The sequence below is a fragment of the Chelonoidis abingdonii genome, chromosome 10 (genome assembly GCF_003597395.2).
Source record: "Chelonoidis abingdonii isolate Lonesome George chromosome 10, CheloAbing_2.0, whole genome shotgun sequence".
Classification (NCBI taxonomy): Eukaryota; Metazoa; Chordata; order Testudines; family Testudinidae; genus Chelonoidis; species Chelonoidis abingdonii.
The window spans coordinates 39,191,455-39,212,745 of NC_133778.1; the positions used below are offsets into that span (position 1 = coordinate 39,191,455).

Consider the following 21,291-nt stretch of genomic DNA (forward strand, 5'->3'; position numbering starts at 1 on the left):
CAGAGTACAATGCAATTGTTGGTTGCTCTCTGGTGAAAAAATAAAGGGCCAGCATTTGTTTTGATTAGATGAGTGCAAGTCAATAGTTTTGCATGAGGAGAATTTGGCCCAGTTACACTGGTAAGAGACAAATGAGTTAATTTCAACTCACCCTTCCTTATGCCATCACTCCCCTCGCCCCCCCAAATTCAATGTAATGACTGCAAGTTAACTCCTTGTACCGTGTGTGTACATAAACTGGCTGTGCAGCTGCTTAACAGATACCCTAGTCAGTTCATATTATTTTAGTCAGAAGTTTTTTTTATATTTGCCTTTACATTACATTACCAGCAAGTGCATTTTTTGTGCTACAATTGTTTTTTATGTGTGTAGTAGGTAGTGATTTCTTTAGTGGGAATTAGTTGGCTGTTCTCCTTCTGGATTGCCTCTTATTGTATCTGCAATTTTATATTGTAAGAAGCACGAAAGGAATAAAACATATTAGTCCATCTGATATATTGAAACTATATTTTGGAGGGTTTTTTTTTTATTGTTTTTGGTTTGGTTTTGTTCTCAGTTTAGTGACTTCTATGATGTGCACCATTTAAATGCTCTGTGCATAGTATGTGATTCTTTGAACGATATTAATTATTTGGGTTGAAGTGATACAATATATTGTTCTGTTTAGGGAGCAAGCTTGAATTTACCACTGACACCAGAAAACTTCACAATGTACCTCTGGGTCAAGGACAGGAAGCAGTTACAGAAATCGCTATGGTAAAAGCATCAAAAGAAGGCCACTGGGTTATACTTCAAGTAAGTCAAAGCTCTTTATAACAACAGTGCTACATTGCAGTGTTAAAAATGGAAGCTTTTCAAAATAATGTGTGTCTAGATAAAACAGCGCTAATAATGATTACCAGCTTCCTTTGTCTCTTCCAAAAGAGAAGCTCATAACTTCATACTGAGGTATGAGTGTTAATGGGTCATTGAATATCACATAAAATGTGAACTGCATCTGCCTTGTGTGGAGTTGACTAAAGTATTTTACCAAACGCATGCTATTTGATTTACTAATTTATTATCCATAAAAAAATCCTTTGGTAAATAAATGTGTAGCAAAAAGAATTGTTACTCTGTATAATCAGATGAATAGATACAAACAGGGAAGATTGCTGTCATTATGCAGCATATTGTGCTAAACAGATGCACATGATTTTTTCAAATATTGTGCTATATCAAACTGCTTCCTCACGCTTGGGATTTGCTTGTATCAATAAAATGTTTCATATTCCAAATCAATAGCTCACTGGGAAGCCTATTTCACTCTCCTACCTCCCCACCCCCTTGCCCAGAAAACTCATCTTGTAGCAAAGTGGCTTGACACATTAGAGGAATTCCTGGAGAAACAGTGAAGGAAGTCACCCAGACTATCGGGTGAACCTGCCCCTTCTCCTAAAGATCATGTCATTCCAAAGGAAATTTTGGAAAACTCTATTAAAATAACCAATGAGCCACCCACTGGAATGCTGGCTAATCTTTATGCTGCACTGGATAATTTTGGCCATGCAAGTAAAACATCACAGGAGTTATAAAATACAAAAATAGGCTTATTAAATTTATCACTGTAAAGTCATTTAAAATTGAAAAGTCACTGACAGCTACTGCAGGCTGTGAGATAATAAAATAGAATAAACTTCATTACATAAAGATCCATTCAGAAAATTGTCTTATAGCGGCATAACTGTACATCAGACAAGAAATTAGATCCTCTCATTCTGAAGCATGAAATATGGCTTCTGATTAAATATATTCCTGTGTGCATGGGAAACAGTTTGCAGACATTACAGATAATTACTGTAGTGTAGAAATGAGAAATTATTTTGGTCTGGTTTCATTTTGTTCTTTAATTCAGATGCGAGAACATGAATTTTTGTGCCCCATGCCACTGGAGTATTTTGTACTATTACTGTGTATGATGTGTGCTGGTGTACATCAATTAACCTTACTGAAATCAACGGGGCTATGCCAATTCACACCAGCTAAGCATCTAGTCCAAAGTGTTTTGATCACATGTAATATGAAACATCACTTTGGTTGTACTAGATCATCGTCATTTTTCTCTCAGCTTGTTTCCATTTTTAGAATGTGTTTTTAATTAAAATACTTGTACTGATATTTAAAAGATATACAAACACTGATACAACTAATAATTGCAAGCAATGTTGCACAGACAGTCATAGAAATCAATTGGCTCTTTAACATGAATATTCACATTAAAGGGAGACCATTAACTTTCATTTTTTAAGAAATTTCCTAATAACAAAAAAAAAATCTATTTTCTGATAGTTCACATCTTAAATAGTATGGTGTGAAAATCATCTTAAAAAGCCCTTTAGAAATTATAACATCTTTTTTGTTCCCCTGTTGATGTTTATAGGAGTCTTATAGCAAGAAAGGAAATAGGTAGTGGAAGGTACAGGGGAAACAATGACACAGAAAGTGCTGACAAATGCACAAAGTAAACAAGCTGCAAAAAATAGTGAAGATACTTTTGTCACTAACTTCTGTCAGTTATAGTCATCTGCAGTGTTACTGATAATTATAGGAGGTACAAAATCTTCACCCAAAAATTTTCAAATTGATAGAGTCTCTTCAATAAGTGAAATCTCTCTGATCTTTCAGAACCTGCTTGATCAGTGTACCTGTGAACAGGAATTCAAGACGATTCTGTTTTTCACTTTGCCACTGTCATGCCTGTCTGGATGAGTGGCAGAAATGTGGACCTCAGGGCTAGAACAGAAAGTTCCCTTTTAACAATGGGGACCTCACAATTTCCAACCGTGTTCTCTACAACAACCTGGAAGCAAATCCTCAGATATTTTTGCATTTCCTTAACCCATTTAAGTAAGTATGTGCCATCCCTGACTACTTTGATAAATGTGCTGTACCTAATCCTAATCCTGTTGTTTCCTATATGTGCAACACCGGGTTTTTATTTTTAATACGAATTTTAAAGATGATTAACACATTCTACGAAGGATGACTTTGTGCGACCTCTCTTGTGTGACAAGTAGAATAGTGGAAATTTTCTGCCCCATCAACTGTTGTTCTGAACCTGACTGGCATATAGAATTGAATCTTTCTTCACTGAGGATAGCAATCCCGATACACTAACTAGCCTCTGCTCTTTGGCTGAATAATTATTTCATTTCCTTTAGAATCAAACCCTACTCTTAAAAAATACCTTTCTTGTTGTAGGTACCCTGGGAAGATCTCCGTTACTTGTTTGGTTAGGTTATGTATGTTGGTCATATTACAGACGACTAGGGTAAAAGACTTTGTCGCACATAGTTGGAAGAGTATATGCAACCCAATCAGGTAATAAAAGCTTCAGCGACCACAAAAATGTTTCCAGAGTTAGAGCTCCCCCTGCTGGAAGCTGGCACATTTTTATTTGTAAACTTAACACTTTTGAGGAATGTAATTTTTCTTAAACGTGTGTTATTTGTTATAAGTGCACTGCTGGATCATGATGTGCTATTTCACCTTTTAATTCCCCTGGATCTTGCATCCATTTTTACATTGGCAGTGAAAATTATGTCCTTTCATAACATTATTTACCTTAAATTGTTTCATTTTACAATAAAACAGAATCTTCTCCTCTCTATATAAAAAAGAAAATGTTACATTATTTTATAGTAAGGATCCAAAAGGCTAAAGCTTACAACAGTAATTCTGCAATGTTTGGGACTGCTGATTACTATTTTATAAGGATACTGCTTAGCTGCTTATAAATCAATTAGTAAATCTTCATAGGTAGATTAGGATACATCCCCCCAAAGAATGTGGGTGTGGCTGTTTAGCCCCAAATCACTTATGTTAACAAAATTGGATTCAAGCCGTGTATTTATTCAAGCAGGCTTCTGATGCTTCCTGATTCCAGTTAAGACAGAACTACCCTGCAAAGAGTTCTTTCTCAAGATAGTTTCAACTTCCTGCTTTCAGTCTTAGATGGGAATCAAGAATTAAAGGGACATATGAATATGTAAGATCATTTGTGAAGAAAGTTACCTGAACTGTTAGGAATTGCAGAAAAGATTTCGTTCATCTTTTTTATAAAAATGTTTGGGTCATTTATTACTGTTGTCAGACTAGTTCACCTCACCCTGACATAATTCAGGTTGTGTATTCAGTTTTATGTTACATGGTCTGTACTCATCGTGCTTTGGGTTCTTCCTTTTCAAATTCTCAGCTGTCTAAGTAAAAACAGAATACCAGTAACATCAGCTTTTAATAACTTAGTACTTTTTGATGTTTAAAAATTATATGGTTAAGTTGACTAAGATGGATAACTTCATTGTATAATAACTCTAGATATGCTGAAATTTTAGAGACATCATTCACACACTAGAATAATGTGATATCAAAATGCAGTCGGTGTATATCCTTCTATCTTATAGTAATGAGCATCTGACATAGGAATCTAGAAATTGTCAGACTTGATCAGAGTCATGGTCCATCTAGTCCACTGTCCTGTATCCTACAGTGGCCAGAACCAGATGCATCACAGGAAGGTACAACAAACTTCAGAGTAGGATCGCTCAGTGTGGTTAGATATGGTTTAAGTCCTGAAACATAAGGTTATATCTGAGTGAAGTTAATGGGACTGGAGTAAAAGCAACATCTGTAGGGTTTGCCAGGGGAGATGCCTCAGTGATTATCTAACCTTGCATCCATATTGGCCCAAAGTTCTATTGAAAGTAGATTTTGGTTTTAAGCAACATTATTTTTTCTCCATCTAGACATCCTTAAATGTACTCCTCCCCTTCTAACCATGTAAGCATACTGGGTTCAATTAAGGACTTAGCTATTTTAGCTCATAAGTCTGTCTGTCCAATCCCCTGATGATTTTTGTTGGTGGTCTCTGATCTCCCTTCCATCCAAGATGTCTGCTAATGTAGTACCAGATGCAGCGTGGAGAAGGTTATAATATTTATGGAATTCCCTCAAATTCTAAAATCACATGGTAGGAGGCAGAGACAGCAAAAGCCCCTTTACTTCATGCTGTACAAGGAAGTTCATTTATGCACAATTATTACTATTGTTGTTTAGACAGACAAGATTCTGCACTGAAATCAATGGGAGTTGTGGGATACAGAATCAGGATCATTCTGATTGTTGTAAACGAATGGTTCCCAACCCTTTTCTTTGGGATCCCTTTTGACATAGAGGAACACTAATCGTCTATTGTGATTCCCCCATCCTTTACCCCATGAAACAGTATATTTGCCACCACACATAGTCCTTTTATATCTATTTTTTCTCTCTCCCCTCTTCAACAAACCATCTGTGCGAAATGGGTATACCACACTTCCAGATCAGATTGGTAGTGTTTTATACACACCGTGTACATATGTAAATAGCTACACAAAGTGGGAGGTAGTGGAGAATCAGGCCCCAGATGTATACAGCTGCAGGCCAAGGCAGCAGCTCACTGGCTTAAGCCCACTTCCTTTCTCCTGTCCCATGTGCCACTCAGCTCAGCTATGAGAGAACATACCCACAGAGCCTGTAGTGTACATTCCCTATCCACCCTGAGCAGTATGTAACCTGCTCTGAGTGCAAGAACAAGAACAAAAGAACAACAGCAGAAAAGGATTAAAAGAAAGCCAAGGAAGAATGCAGTGAAAAGAAACAAGAATTTTTAAAAAGAGAGTAGAATATAGAGGGGCTGCAGGGAGGAAAGCTGTGACTCCTTTCAAGGAGCTACCCATATTTGCAGTTGGGGTTGCCATGAATCTGGGGTCATTCAGCTTTCTCTGGCCCTACTAGCATGGTGCATTCTCTCTCAAAGAAACAGTGGGAAACTCTTTTCCAAACAGATCTGGCGAGGCACTGAAAAACTTGAGCCCCGGCAGGAGGCACATCTGGAATAATTGTTCATTTTTTCAGTATAGTGTCATTTCTGAAGATGAACTTTTCTGCAGTTTCTCTAGAGGAAGCCTTGCATCATGGCACTGCACGCTGCTAACATGTCCTTCATTATAAGGGAGGGTGCCTCATTTTAGATTCAAATGTGTCTCCATCCTACACAAACCTGGGGTTATTTTACTTTCATTATTGCAGATTACTTGCATCACAAATGCTGAATCACAAAACTGAAGTTAGAGAAAATGGTATTTATCTTTCAGAAATGAGCCCCACATTATTTTAAGGATCCTGCACTACTGCTATTGTTGTTATCATCATCACCATCACCACCATCATTATGTATCTTGGCAGGTTGAAAGGTATCACAAAACTGTAAGATTTCAGTAGTAATTTAGCATCCCACAGTAATACTTCAAAAGCATCAAATAGCATTTTGAATTTTAAGTCAGTACAAATGTAAATAAATAAATGTACTCCCACCTGTCTGTTGTTTTAAATGTCTAGTGAGCCTAAAATATTTGTGTAGCAGTTTTGAGATACAGCAGAATTACAGCTTATTATGAATATATGATATTGAATTAAACAATTTTGCCATTCTGTTCCCTAAAGGATAAAATCTGGCTCTCAGCAAGCCATTTGAAAAGAAATTATGATGATGATACCATAGCTCCATTTTATTTTATGGAGTGTATTGATTGTCAAATAGACAATGCATGTATTTTGGTAATAATCTGAAGGAAAAAAATGTGCCTCTTTATTTTGCAAACCTTATATCACTCACTTTCATTTCAAGAAAGGATGGCATTTTTCAGAGATACTACTATAAATTGCTTTATTTAATAAATTGGCATAAGGAACAATAATGTTACACCAGAAAGCAGCACTTTGTAATTTGGCAGAAATAACATTTTTCCTTTAAAATATTTCTATTTTTAAAATTAAAATTATCATTATATTTTTGCTAACTGAAGAAAAACCTGATTTTTTTGCAAATTCATGTAGTTTTTGTCTTTTGAACATCAGTATCTGTATGGGATATAAAGAAGCTAATTAAAATATGGAACAAATTTGATTAATTTTCATGGACATAAACTGTTAAGAAGTAGTGTCATTCTCAGCAATGACTCCATAACAGAATAATTTGATTTATAGCTAACAGGTTCCTTTTTCTGTTTAGCAAGGATTGTCACTTGTGGGGGTTTTTTGTTTTTTGCTTTTGTTTGTTGGTTGGGGTTTTTTTTGACAGGAAGCTAGGTTTGTGTTCCTGGATTATTAACGTTGTCATAAATACACTGATGAAATTTACCTCCTGAAAGACTCCATCCACTGTGATCTGCCCCCCAATGCAGAGATTGAATTCATGACAGTGACTTCAGACAAACTGTTCTATACGCTGTTGGAACTGCAATCCAAGGATTCGTTTACTGGGGAAGGAGTCTCGCAGACTGTGGAAGAAAAGGTCAGTAAAAACAGATTGCAAATCCTTCACAAGATGGTGTAGCGCTTGTTTGTTTTTTCTGTTGGCTCTTTGGTTTCACAAGTAAAAGCTATTTTGTATGGCTTTATAAAAAGCTTTGATTTGAAATTTGTAATGCGACGAAATGATCTACAGTCTAAGTGATACATGAAAGAAATCTGAATACATTAAACACTGTTTTGAATCACACAGCAATCCCTTTTGAGTCTTATTATGCTTTAGTAGGACTCAGCTATTTAGAATCCTTTGTCAAGCTGCAGTATCCCATTTTTCCATGAACTGTACCCCAAAACTTGCCTTCCTCTAGGAAAACCCTGTGAAGCGTTCTTGCGTCATTTCCTCCAAACTGATGCAGAGAAGGGAGAGTAGGGTTTGTTTCCACTCCCTTCCCATTCCTAAAGACAAAGCCCCCAAGTTCTGTGGAGAATTCAGAGGAGGCCAAATATATCTATGCGGATGTACCTCCATACTCTCATGCTGGGAGTGCCTGATTCTCTCAAATATTGCAGCTTCCCCTATCAGTAGCGTCCCTTGATACTCCTGCCCTCTTCTAAGGAGGAGCTGGAAGAACTCCTGGGCAGATTTCTGGTGAGGCTGGTTTTCTTTCATCCTACGTGCCAATTCCCAGACACACCAAGCGCAGAGACACAGTGGGAGATGGTGCTACAAAAGCAGCTGCAATTCTCCATCCCACACACAAACACAATTGTGTGAATGGGGCAGATCGTGCCAGAGGTACAATTTAGTATCACAATAATGGAGTGGCTAGCAAAGTGGTGACCTGAGGACCTCTGTGAAGCTCGAAAGCTTGTCCCTTCCACCAACAGAATTTGGGCCAATAAAAGATTTTATCTCACCTACCTTGTCTCTCTCATATCCTGAAACCAACACAGCTACAACATGACTGCAAGACGCAAAAGTAGTAGTCAGTTGTCAGACACCCAAGCTGTGACTTTCTTCTTTGCATTCAGACAATCTTTCCAATCAATGTAAGCATGCACATTAAGAGGTCTTATTTTCCAAAGGTCATGCTGGAGTTTTCCCCAGGTAGTTAACATTTAGATGTTGGCCTGCTAAGATTCCTGCTACAATTTATGCATGTACACCTCTACCTCGATATAATGCTGTCTTCGGGAGCCAAAAAATCTTACTGCGTTATAGGTGAAATCGTGTTATGTTGAACTTGCTTTGACCCACCGGAGTGCACAGCGCCCCCCTGCCCCGGAGCACTGCTTTACCACATTATATCCAAATTCGTGTTATATCAGGTCACGTTATATTGAGGTAGAGGTGTACTTAATGTGATGCACTGAGATTAGTCCCACACGAATCAGTGGAACTACTCAGTGCATAAAGTTAAGCATGTATGTATGTTTTTAACTTCCTCTGCATGTAAATAGCGCCCTAAATTCTACGAATGCTCACAGAACTGGATATGTAAGAAACTTCCACCATGAAAAACATAAAGGTAAAGGAATACTAGATGACATACAAGAGAAACTTCCCGAAGAATATAACATGTCTGACATTATCTCAAAACAGCAGAATGCTCCCCATGTATATTGATTTGTTTTCAAGAATATGAGAGAATGAATATGCTAATACATGAGATAAGGCATTTACTTAAGGGACTTGATTTAGTTCTGGAGGTATGTGTGCTTTGCTTACCTGCCTTGTGGGATGATTCAGTCCAAGTAAAGGCTCGACCGTGTATGCATATAGTAGATGTCTGCATTTTGGGAGGCATTCTGGCATCTCATATTGCACGGACCTTAAAAAATATTATTACATGGTTTGTCAACTCTAAAATGGCTTGTTTGGTTTTTAAATTGTGTGAAATGGGTGATCACAAAAAGTGCTGCTCAGAAGACTGAAAGCCTCCATTTATCCCCAGATTAGGACATGACAGTACAACCTTCTGAATATTGCCTTGTCATTGTGCCTCAGCCTGAGCTTGGAGCTGGTGAGAGGGGAGTTAGTCCCCATACCCATTAATTCCTTCAGCCTCTCTGCTGCAACTGCCACCAAGAGGGGTTGCCAGCTGTGGTGGTTATTTTGGGAATGCCCCCATGGGGCAACCCTTAGGCTAGAAGACAATACCCACTTTGGGAATTCTCTGGGAGCGGGAAAAAATGGACCCACTCAAATCCACCATGAGGTCTGATCACCAAGACAAAAATATTGAATGGTCCACAATCTATACAGCTGCTGGAACACTTAAGTGGATTAGCATGTGCCTTTGACCATGATTAGAAGGTAATCATTAGCCATTGGATAAGGTTCAGCCTCAGAACATACCCAGGTTTAAAATGAGGTTGATACATGCTGTCCTACCTGGTCATATGTTCAATAAGTGCTCCAGGAATACTAACATAAGTAAGACTGTAGCAATAGTTTATAATTAACCTGTAGGGGTTTGTGATATAATTCTCTCCTTTATTTGTAGTTATTATTCATTGTGTATGACCAGAGTGTGTAGATAACAACATTCACTAATCTTGACTATTTAGGGCCAAATGTTTACAAAGGGAAGCCTGATATTTGGATACACAAATGTTAATGCAGTAACCTGCCTGCTGTGTTTGGACTTAATGCACGTTCAGATCACATCTGTGCATCTAACTGGCTTTCTAGATGCCTAAGCAGCAGTTTGCATTTATGATCAAGTGCTTTGTGTGCAAAGCTGTGATAAATGCACATAATTCTACAACTAAGTTTTGAAGATATGATCATTAGTGCCAAATTTTGAAAGTGGACTCCAAATTTGACAACAAGAAATACATACATTTCTATTTTTAATTAATACTTATAAAATTGGGGCACTCAAATAGCCATTAATACAAACAAAGTGAAGCTCCTAACCTTTCCTGTGCAATTTTGTGTGAGCGCAGAAAGAGACAGCTCTTAGGATATTCAGTGTATATATATGTATTTCCCCTACATAATGTAATTTGAGTTAATTTAAGAAATAAAGAAAAAACAGAAATGACACTCATTTTTCTGACAATTTCACCTTTTTATTTTTAATAAATGGCTTGCCCCAATTCAAAGAGCTAAGATATTCCTTACACTTTATGATTTAGCTACCTTATGTGTTTTTATTGGGGGGAAAAAAGCTCTCTATCATTTATCATGTCATCTTATCACAGTCTCTTTGTGAGACGCAAATAGCACACTAATGTTTTCTTTTGTTAGGGTGAGTTGGCAATCTCCTCAGAGATGGAGCAACTACCGACAGCTCTTTTTTTTTTTTTTCCTTTTCATATAATCTTCCTGACACTTGGATGAGACTGGCTTATCCATCAACATACAGTCTAGCTCAGTAGTAAGTTGCATGCCAACAGTCAATCAGATTGGACGGTGCCTCTTGCCCATCAGAAAAACAGAATATAAACGATTGGATTTTTTTCCAGCAAATATCCTACATCTGTGCGTAATTCAGAATAGCTTTTTGTAGTTTGATATTAACAGCAGTGAAAGGCAAAAAAATTTTGCATTTACCTTGCTCTGGTTGGAGACATTGGACAATTTCTGCAATGTTCTTGTTCTCACTTTTCTTTCTTTTTTCAAATCAAGCTGTGAGTGCTCTTCAAAGTGAGTGGGCAGAGAGCTGTAACATGTAGTATCTACCACTTGAAAGACAAAATTTGGGCTCAGGTCTTTTGTTTGGGTCATGATACATAATAGGTAACAAATACCTTGTTGGGTACATGGAGGAGAAAGGGTCAGACTCCAGTGGTAACCGTTGCACAGCATTTTGCATTAAGGGCAAAGAAACTTGGAGGAGATGTTTCAGAGCAGGCAGACAGCGCTGACCCACCCAGTTCTGCCGTTGTGATGGGTAGCATTAATGGGGCATCATTTCCAGAAATATACATTAGTCTAGGATCAGTCCTGGGTATCTTATTGCACAAAGGAGTGAAAGTGAGGAGAAGAAAAAAATTCACTGATGATCAGTAGTTATTTGTTGACAAAAGCATCTGGTTAAATACCTCTGAAACACTCCCATAAGCAGACAGAAGGGGAGAATGAAGCTCTGCCAGCTTCCACTGCCACCAACTAGTGGAACCACTAGAAGCCACCCAAGGAGTTCTGGGTTCTCTCATCTTGTACTGATGCCATCCTGGGGGGGGGGGGGGGGGGGCTCATCTCTACCAGTCTGCACTATGCCATCTCTGTAGAGCCACCCAAGGGACAGCAAAGCTCTGCCAGGAACTGGCAGGCATAGCAGTAGAGAGTGTCAAAAAGCAAAACAAGTCCAAACCAGATGAGTTCATCTGAGGCCATTTCAGACCCCTGGAAGAGGAAAAGGTATGGAGGACATTTTGTTGATCAGAGGAGGGAAATCATGAAGCACCAGAGGTGGATTTTGGATTAGATCAACCAGAGCATCATGGGACTTTAGCTTCCCTTGATGGAAAACTGGAGCACTGTGGAGCATCTGATAGACAACCTGTCCTGAAGACAGTAAGCACTGCCATGGGGAAATAAAGCAGTCATGGTAAATCACAAGCTGTTCTCATAAAGGACAACACAGCTGCTCTTTAAAAAAAATTATGGGAGAGTCAAGCTAGACACAATATTCATGTTTGGAGAGGAGGGTGAAAGTACGCACTGATTGTTTAAAACATATCTGACAGAAGTATTAGGATTTAACATGAAGGATTGTCCTTTGCATAAGGTTCAAAGTGCAGTGAAATCACTGAAAAGCAGAATGCAGTGCAAGGAGGACTCTGTGCTACACAGCTGGGCTCTGTGCCAGCTTTCTCTGACTGAGCATAAGGGAGGTGTGGGGTTGAGGATGGCCCATAGAATATGCATGGGTGTGGCTAAAGGAATGATAAACTGCACTGATCCATTGGTCAGAGAGCCCACATGGATGAGGGAGACCAGTAGCCCACTGTTAGAGCCTGCAAATAAAACCTGATTGACTGTTGCATGTGAAAAATCCTTTCTGTAATAATTTGTATTATTGCTATCGGTGGAGGATAGCCTCTCTCTGGCACACACATTGCAAGGTAAGATGATGCCTCACTCATCCTAATTTTAAAATCTGCCTCTCCTGTATCCCTGCCTGACATGTCACGAGATGAGACACCAGATAAAATCCTTTGCTTTTTTTAAACAGATGCTGTTTCAAAGTGGGGTGAGGTGGGATAAGGAGTTGAAGGGCAAAAATCTGAATAAATGCACAGTTTGAGCTTCATGGGCTCAGCAAATGTCATAGAAACAGCAAGTATGAGTGATTAATTTAAGGAGATAAATGTCAGACTACCTAGTAACTGTATTATCTGTATGATCTCTCAGGATCTTTTTTACAGCTGTCTGAAACTAATGCAAAACCTGTCAAATGCTTTCTTACAAGAGCTAGCCTTGGAGCCCAGGGCTAGTGTTTTACTCGGCCAGACAAGAGGCCTGGATTCATTCTCTTGCCCTTCCACCAGTAGTCACTTCCCTGTGACCCATGGGCTAGAGACAGCATGTCTGCCCCTCGGGTGGAAGGTGTGCCTCGCATTACCTAATAGTGATCTATTATGAAGCAACATTGAATGGCTCTCAAGAAGAGAAGAGACCTGTGATGGAAAGATGGTGGTTGAAACTTAGATGATAAGTGGCATAACAACAAGAAATGTACTGATGCTTTGATTCGCAGGTCACAGCAGTTCAGAGAAATCTGTAAGATCCATTTGAAAAAAATCTGATCTCACATGCCCTCCCACCCTGGCTTTCAACAAATACAGCAAAATTCTACAAAGGATGCTGCAAAATCCAGAAAACTGCACCTTGGAAAATGTGACAGTGCTATACAAGATAAGCAGAGGCAGGCACAGGAAAACATATCCTATGAACACACTGTCTCCCTCCCTCATAGAGTGAAAAACAACATGCTTAAAAGGAAAAGGCCTTTTAAATATTTTAACAGAATCAGCTGCTGATGTGAAAGAGTTGGCAGGTATTACTCTTCTGAGAGGGAATCCTAGTTTAAAAAAAAAAAGCGAGGAATACAACAAGAACGGGAGAATGGGAGTGAGGGATGGTATAATGGTGATAATCGTGGAGCAGTCCAGGATGAAATGTACTGTGCATTCAGGAAGATGCCTGTCAATCAAGTGGAAGGGTGACATTACAACAATATCAGTTACACAGAACACCTGAGGCACAGATTTTTTTTTCTGTGAAGCCAGACAAAAAACTGTAACATGCACTGATTTGGGATTCAGTGAAAGTGCACCATACATGTTACTTACATAAAAAAGGGAGTGGAAGCTATAGCTGGAAAGGCAACTCAGGCTTTGTCTACACTTACAGTTTTGCAGCGCTGGCAGTTACAGCTGTGGTCGTACAGCTGTGTACGGCCAGCGCTGCAGTGTGTCCACACTGACAGCGACCAGCGCTGCAGTGTGTCCACACTTGCACCAGTTGCAGCGCTGTTGTGAGTGGTGCATTGTGGGCAGCTATCCCACAGAGCCCTCGTCCCAATTTGCTGCTGGGGTTTGGGAAGGGACGGAAGGGTGCGGTCATTCCGCTTTCTGTTCCAATGACCCGTGGTGCATCGCTTCCCTTTTCAGCCGTTTTGGTGCATTGTGATCTGCCGCGTTGATTATTCGTAAGAATGGAGCCCGAGTTGCTTGGATGTTGTTGATGAATTGTTGCCAGACATCGTCTGGCAGTTGATCTTATTCCTTATGCTTTCCAAAGTGACAGTGAGAGCTCAGATGATAAATAGATGCGGCTGACGCGGGCTGACACTAAATTGCTGGTGTCGCAGTAACGGACGGTGCTCTGCGGTGGAACGCCGGCTTTGGGCTCAGGAACAAGCTACTGAGTGGTGGATCACATATCTGCAGTTACTGGGATGACGAGCAGTGGCTGGCAGAACTTAGGATTGCGAAAAGCACTTTCATGGGACTGTTGTGCTGAGCTCGCCCACTGCAGGGCAAGGACACGAGACTGAAGCTGCCCTGTCAGTGGAGAAGCGGGTGGCTATTGCGTCTGGAAGCTGGCAACTCCAGACAGCTACGATTCGGTCGCAAACAGCTTTGGAGTGGGAAAGATCGACCGTTCGAATAGTGCGTGATGCAAGTTTGCAGGCCATTAATCGCATCCTGTTCAGACGAACCGTGACTCTGCGGGAATGTGCAGGACATTGTGGATGCTTTGCCAAAAGGGTTTCCCTAACTGTGGAAGGGCGATAGATGGGACGGCATATTCTATTCTGCACCAACCACTGGGCATCCGAGTACATTTAATCGGAAGGGTATTTCTCAGTGGTTCTCCAGGCGCTTGGTGGATCACCGTGGGCGTTTTCACTGACATTACACGGATGGCTGAGAAAGGTGCATGAGGCTCATCTTTCGGAACAGTGGCCTGTTCAGGAAGCTGCAGGCAGGGACTTTTTTTCCAGGCCGTAAGATACTGGGGGACGTCGAAATGCCAATTGTGATCCTTGGAGACCGCTTACCCGTTAATGGCCTTGGCTCATGAACACCGTTACGGGAAGTTGACAATGAGCAAGGACCGGTTCAACTACAGGCTGAGCCGGTGCAGAATGACTGTGGAGTGTTGCTTTGGACTGAAGGGGAGATGGAGACAGTCTCTACGGGAAGCTAACGTTGGTGGAAAGCAGCATCCCAGCGATATAACCGCATGCTTACTCCATAATTATTTGATGAAGGGCAAGCGTGTAAACCTTCCGTGACGAATGGGCCTCCGAGGTTCAAGCCTGGAGGCTGAATTTGCACGCCGAGAGCAGGGCTACTAGAGAGCCAGCACAGTGCTTCAGGATTTAGGGATGCCTTAAAGGAGCACTTTGAGGTGAAGCCAACAGTAATGTGGGTTGCCTTCACTTGCAGTTTCAGTGCAGTGCCCACAGCGTTACTTGCAAGTGGTTGCAATGCATTTGCAGTTCTCTTTTTCACTTGTGGTACGGTATGTTACACTTTCTGCTAATAATAAAAACTGTTTTAAAAGACATGAAATTCCTTGATTAAAAAATACAGTACATAAAACAGGAAGGGGGGGTACGGGAGGATGCATTACACTCACAGGTTTGATATGTTTTCCTTGAGGGGCTATGCACTGCCTGCTGCACTGTGAGGATTAAATGCTGCATGGTGATGGGGGTTGAGTTGCATAGGGTAAGGATTGTAGTTATCAGGGGTTTTGAGGTGAACGTCATTGGTGTTGGGGGCAGTTGTGTGGTGGTTAAGAACAGTATGCTGGAAATGGGTGTTTTGCAGGAAACAGCTGGGGCACAATGTGTTGAGTTTGGAGATGGGCTGAGGCATCCACGGTAGTGTCTGCCTGCATGTCTACCATTTGACTGCATGAGGTCTGTGTGGCTTTCCATGAGCTTACAGCCGATCTGTGGTTCTCTTTGCTGCCTGTCCCTTCTTTAATGCTACGTTTTTCCCGCAATGCTCGTAACTTTTTTTAATGTTCTGGGGAAAATACATATTCATGACTGCTCACAAGCTGTTCCTTCGAATTTCCCAGGGCTTTTTTCTCTAAGTTTTCTTAGCCTTTGCAGAAAGTTGTCTGTTCGTCCAGATGGGACTCAAGGACAACTTAAAAAAACAGAGATAAATGTTAATCAGCAGTAAGCTTGTTTTTAGGTATTTGTGGCATCATTCTCAAGACAGTGTGACTTACCACCTTCTGGACACTGCAGCAGATGGAAACACATGGTGAGTTAAATCCATTTGGATCACTGGGGAAAAGTAGGTCTGATTGGTTCATTTTGCTACGGGAAATAACAATTGCAGCACACTGGGAAAGGAAGGTTGGGGATGAATTGACATGGGAGCCATGGGTTTTCTGTGAAACAGCAAAGTCAGGTGCGGGAAATACCTGTTAGCCATGGGGTTTATGCAAAAGCTCAGGTACAGGAAATCAGAGGAAAGGGCATCTTTGCAACTTCGGCTCACGAGGGGCAGGGGGGGTTTTTCAGGCTGCCTTTCAGCCATGGGTGTTTATTGCAAAGATTCAGTACAGGGGAAATCAGAGAAAGGATCTTTGCACACGTGGCTACAGGGGCAGGGTGGGGGTTTTCAGGCTGCCTTTTCTTCCCTGTTAAAGCCAGGGTTTATGCAAGATCAGGTACAGGGAATAGCACTGTAACAGTATCCCTTGCATTTTCAACAGAATTGTAACCTTCCGATAATCTCGCTGCTCAGGGTCACCTGCGAGGAGCGGAGACCCTTCTACGCTATGTGGATTCCGCCCTGGTCCCTACGCAGCTTCCCTGTGGTGTAGCCATGATCCCCCACCCCCAGGGCACAATGGCGCGGGAATGTTAGCCTGGATTGGGACAAGGAACACAGTTGCTCTCCCCATAAACTTGTTGAAGCGCATTATGCACACGCTCTGGTTGAACTTTTTGAGAGGATTAAGGGCAGATTACCACGACGTATAGATCAAATCAATGGGCTATTCCACTATCTAGCTAGCCCCTGCTCCCAAACATTTCATCTTGTAATAAGGTTTACCTGGAAACAGACTTCCTCTGATCCTTCCTCAATTTAGTAGCACCCAGCGACTGCTTGCTTCTTCCTGGGTAGAAAACAGCTCTGCTGCAGTCTGCAGGAACTTCACCTCTGTGTCCCTTCACCTGGCTTCCGGACTGTGAACTGTCGATATGATCTAAGGATTGGCAGTGCGGTTACTCCCAGTATCGCTCCAGCTCCTTGTAAACCGGCAGGTGTGGGGCAGCACCAGAGCGATTGCGTTTCCATCACGGGCTTTTGCTGTAGGCACTCTCAGTTCTTTTCACCTTAACCTACACTGAACGGCATCTCGGTCATAGCCCTGTCTTGCATTGACTTGTGATATCTGGCCGTAGATATTCATAATTTCTGCGGCTTGATCGCAGCTGGGAGCTGAACTGTCTCTTCTCCCCACCATGATTAGATCCTGCAGCTCGGCAGCTCCATGCTGGGGAACGTTGGCGTGAAGGCATTGTTGCTGATTGATTGCATTGATGATGCACTCCACGCCTGCTGAGCAAACGGAAGAGGATTTTTAAATTCCGGGGCATTTAAAGGACGGTCACCTGAGCCAGGCAGTGGAGTGCTAAGCGGTGACAGAGAGGCTGAAAGGCAAGGTGGATAAGTCCTAATACCCTGGGGCCAATAAAAACGTGGTGGTGTCCAACTGATGACCAGCGCTGCTCACCAGCCGCTGGTCTCGCTACCCGGAGCAGACCCAGGTGTACAGCCAGCGCTGCAAACAGGGAGTTGCAGCGCTGGCTGAGCTTTTAAGTGTAGACACCTGCTAAGTTGCAGCGCTGTAACCCCCTCACCAGCGCTGCAACTTGCAAGTGTAGCCAAGCCCTAAAAGAGTTTCAGATTAAAAAAACCCTCCCACCCTTGTACAAGTTTTTGTACATGACACACCAAAGTGAGCCTGCAAGCGTGGCTCTATGATACAGCTAGAAATAGGCAAAAAAATTAACCTGTTTTAGATGCCCCTATAGTTATACAGTTTTCTGCTCTGACTGCTGTCTGCTCAGAAATAGTTAATTAAATTCAATTGCAGACCTATGCTGAAATAAAAAGATAATTTGATATAAGAACTTAATGTGAAGAGGTTGCTGTTAAACTGAGAAACATTTATTTTTCAGCTGCATTCAAAACAAGAAAAACTCACACAATGTGCCATGGTGAAAGTATCACTGTCTTGGCAAAAAAAAGACACGTTTTCAAGCTTCTGAGTTGACATTAAACCCATAAGGAAGATAATGAACTATAAAAATTGCTTGATGGGCTCTGGGGAAAACAATGCTGACTTTTGTGTTACATCGTATCAAAATAAGAGATTTTGACAGTGAAAAAAACTAATACTGCAAGATGCCTGACCAATGGGTTATAAATAAGGAAATAACAAAACGCAGAACTGGCTGAACTTGAACAAAATGCACCAACTCAAAGTGCAGACATAAGAAACATATAATCAGTAATCAACCAATTACACCATCAGTTGCCTGGATCCACAATGCATAAGACGCTGAAGAACAAATCCAGGTTTTTCCAAAAAACCCTGCCTTTCCAATATATGCAGAGCAGTTTTGTGCTAAGCATGGATAACACATGAACAATGGCTTACAAGAGCCAATTATTACAAAAAGAAATAAATCAAATATATTGTAAAGCTTCAATAATTTTCTAAATCAGAGCAATGAGAAATAACAATGGGGTTCATAGTGAAACTCATGTGGAAATTTAATATCCACAAATTTAAAATCTTAAATATGAACAGCACCATCTTAGGCTGAAAAGCAGGGCACACCTGAACTGCAAACTACAGCATCTGAGACCACAGGCTACAGTGTTGAAATCTATCGTGTGCTTTTCAAATGCCTATCAGTAGAAATGGGACCAGCCTATTAAGGTCACCCAATTCAACTCCACTGTAGCACTGGATGATGGTGTTTAATATTTGTATTGTGGTAACACTTAACCAGACCAGGCCCCATTGTGATAGGTGCTGTAGAAACATACAGCAAATGACAGCCCCCGAAGATCTCACAATCTAAAAGACAAGGCGTAATAGCTCGATGAGATAAACCAGCAGGTCAGAGTGAGGAGGGGGGAAATAGAGTAATAAAAAATAGCCTACTTGCAATTCTTAGTTGGGAGCAGTAATCACAGCTCGCTACCTGCCTAGCTGTTAACAATTTGCACTATACTGTATTCATTAAAGAGGTAGTGAGTTTTCAGGAGGGACTTGAAGGATGAGGTTGTATCTTTAGGAATTTTGACTAAAACTGTTCCTATTCATGAAGGGTACGAGAACATGCTTGTTAGAGAAGCAGAGAATTAAGTGATCTTGGCTGCCATTGCTGGTGGCATCTTGAATTCCCAAGTCTAGTAATTTTAAATCTTTCACATGATGGGTTTTCCAACAATTCCCTTGGGAGACTATTTCATGAACCTGACCAGTAGTGAATGTTGTCTGTCTCGACCCAAACTGATACATTCTTAATTTCATCCCAACCTTTCTAGTTAAATCCCCAGAATCAAAGTTTGCTCCCTTCTTCAAATACTTGTAGATGGCAAGCAGATCCTGTCTCCTCAGGATAACCAAGCTATAAACATGCATTTCCTTTTAATCATTCCCCTAAATCAATCAAGTATCATCTGCACTTAAATACATTTTTTTTAAACATATATGAAGCTTTTTACAGTTGCAGGAGATTCACACCTTACTGGATCATATATAAAATGGGAGGTGCAAGGAGTATAGACATGCAAGTGCATGTGCATATGTACTTGTATGCATTGCACCTGGATGCTTTTCAGGTGCCATGATGCATGACCTTGTGGTTCCATGGTGCTCCTAAATACTTTTAAAGTTACAACATTCTATAAAATCGCAGGTGTTCAGCTATTTGTTAAGAATCATAGTCCAAGCCATTAGTGAATGCATTAACTGTATGCTAAAATTCTTAGACATAGAGCATACAATCTTCTGAATGGTATTGGCTAGGAGAAAGCTGTGTCATATGCAGAAGAAATACTGATAATGTACAGTGCATTATGCTCCAATGAAAATGACTAATATCAAAGATAAATGAAAAGATATGTATGGCTGAGACAAGTGGAAAAAATGTATTTTAACTAAATCAATTTCAGGAACACTAGGCACAGGTTAATCTTTTATAAATATGTTCACAGAATAGATTAGACACCAACCCGCCTACACAAAATGAATGCAGCACATACTCTGAAGTGTTTCAGAGGCAGGATAAATGAGGGAACTCTTCTGTATTTGATCTGGTTCTGCTCTGTAATTCAGAGCTAGTGGAGATGACTGGTGAATTTCTCATTGATCCCAGAAGAACCAATACTGTTGAATCCTGTGAGGTGTAAGCTTTGTAGAGAATTGGCAGCTATGCATGAAGGACATTGTAGCTTTAGGATCCTATTCTGTCAGGAATCCATGTAAATGGCACGCACAAGAGTTATACACCTCCAAAGGAGACAAGATCTCGTAGCCGTGACAATAGTAAAAAGACATTTTTCTCTCTCTCTTTCATCACCATATCTACACCCAATTGTTAAAGGATTACTTTCCAGCTGATTAAATGGAGTTGGAAACTAATACCTTGTGACCATTGAAACAATGCTATATTTATTACATACACTATGTATAGACATGAGGAAACGCGGTTAAGAACGTAGACCTGGGTTTTCGGAAAATTAGATGAGAAGTAGCATGATTAGCACATAGGCTTCGCAGTGAGACATTAGGAGTTCTCTGCCCGGTTCTTCAAGTGACTTAGGTCATATCTTAACTTCTCTGAGCCTCAAACAATGCATGGCTACCTCACAATGTGCTGAGCATTTTAGTTCTTTTAAAACACAGAGAGCCTCAGCTGAAAGGCACCACAGAAGTTCAAAGTATTGTTACAAACTGGGGAGCATTTTTTATAAAAGCACGGACACAGCATAAACATACCATGGCTGAAGCTCCCTGCAGAGGGTACAAAGATTACTCCTGAATCAGCCAGTGGGGGGGGGGGAAGGGTTTATAAGGTGTTGTCTCCATATTACTCCTATTTCATGCCTAACTTAGGCAACAGGAAGATGGGAACCTGACCTTTGACTCCACCCATGAACAGCTGAGCCATCCTAATAGACTATCACTCCAAGAGCTATGCAGTAAGCAACAAATACCAAGTTAATACAGCGCATCTTGTTTATCATCAGTGCCCCTACTGCCTTTGGTAAGTAAAAGAAATACTACAAATATGGTGGCCAGTCAACCAGTGCATCCTGGTATATTCTGAGTGTCTAATGCTGTGTGTGTGCATGTGGTGGCGTCAGACGGGACAGAAATCTGGTTATCATTTCTGATCATTCAAAAAATAAAATGAAAAAAAATCTAACTCTTGTTTCGGC

General features: G+C 40.8%; 1 pseudogene; it reads left to right on the forward strand.

Moving 5' to 3' along the window:
- LOC116827195 (dynein axonemal heavy chain 11-like) overlaps nucleotides 1-21,291 on the forward strand; it is a 209,705-nt pseudogene that overhangs the window by 181,280 nt on the left and 7,134 nt on the right.